This window comes from Octopus bimaculoides, chromosome 10 (genome assembly GCF_001194135.2).
Source record: "Octopus bimaculoides isolate UCB-OBI-ISO-001 chromosome 10, ASM119413v2, whole genome shotgun sequence".
NCBI classification, from domain to species: domain Eukaryota; kingdom Metazoa; phylum Mollusca; class Cephalopoda; order Octopoda; family Octopodidae; genus Octopus; species Octopus bimaculoides.
Window position 1 is genome coordinate 58,474,421 of NC_068990.1, and position 1,008 is coordinate 58,475,428.

The window sequence follows — 1,008 nt, forward strand, 5'->3', positions numbered from 1 at the left end:
CAATGAATAATTGTCAGCTCATTACAGTTGCTTCTTACACATTTGAAATAGAATGAGAACAATACTTCATTACAAGAAACCATAATCATCAGATGAAGCGTAATTTTACGAGCAAAAGAATGTCCTAAGAATACAGCTGGGACGTTAGTTAGCCTCGACAGACTTCAGCCACGTCCCTGCTGTATTTTTGGGACTTTTTTTGCTTGTAAAATTACGTCTTATCTGATGGCTACGGCTTTTTGCAATGGAGTAATGTTATCATTCTTCTATTTCAAGATGCGTAAGGAGCAGCTGTAATGAACTGGCAATTATCCATAGTCTGTTATTGTTCATTTAATAATAATGCACAAGGGGATTTACGATTTGTCGGACACCCTAGAACATAACAACAACGTACAATTCAACGTAACGCGTGCTTTGAACCAGCCACTAGGCGCTAAATACTCATAGTGTTGGTTTTCTCTGTGCACAAAACTGGAATGTCCTTTTTTATATTTACCAACCATGGGCCGGAACCACAGGTCTATCTAACCCTACATGGTGCGTATCTTTTCAAGTACCTAATTCTATCTTAATCCTTATTTTACCATATATAATTATATATATATATCAAACTGAGAATATGTGTGTGTCCGTCTGTATTTGTGCATCACTAAAACTCGAGAACTATCAAACCGATTTCATTCAAATTTTACACATGCCTTACTTAGGGTCCATGCAGTGTCATGGGCCAAAGAAATTTTCAACTTCTTGATTAATGCGAGCCAGGAGCAATCTCTTATTTCTTACACTATTTCAGTATTACGTGTCAAAAGTGAAAAAATTACATCTCTATTGTAATGTGAGCTAATACTTTCAATTGAATATTTTCACTATTAATATTGAAACTATTATCTCACATATATACATGGACACACACACACGCACACACACACACACAAACACAAATATATGCATATATATATATATATATATATATATATATATACATATATATATATATACATA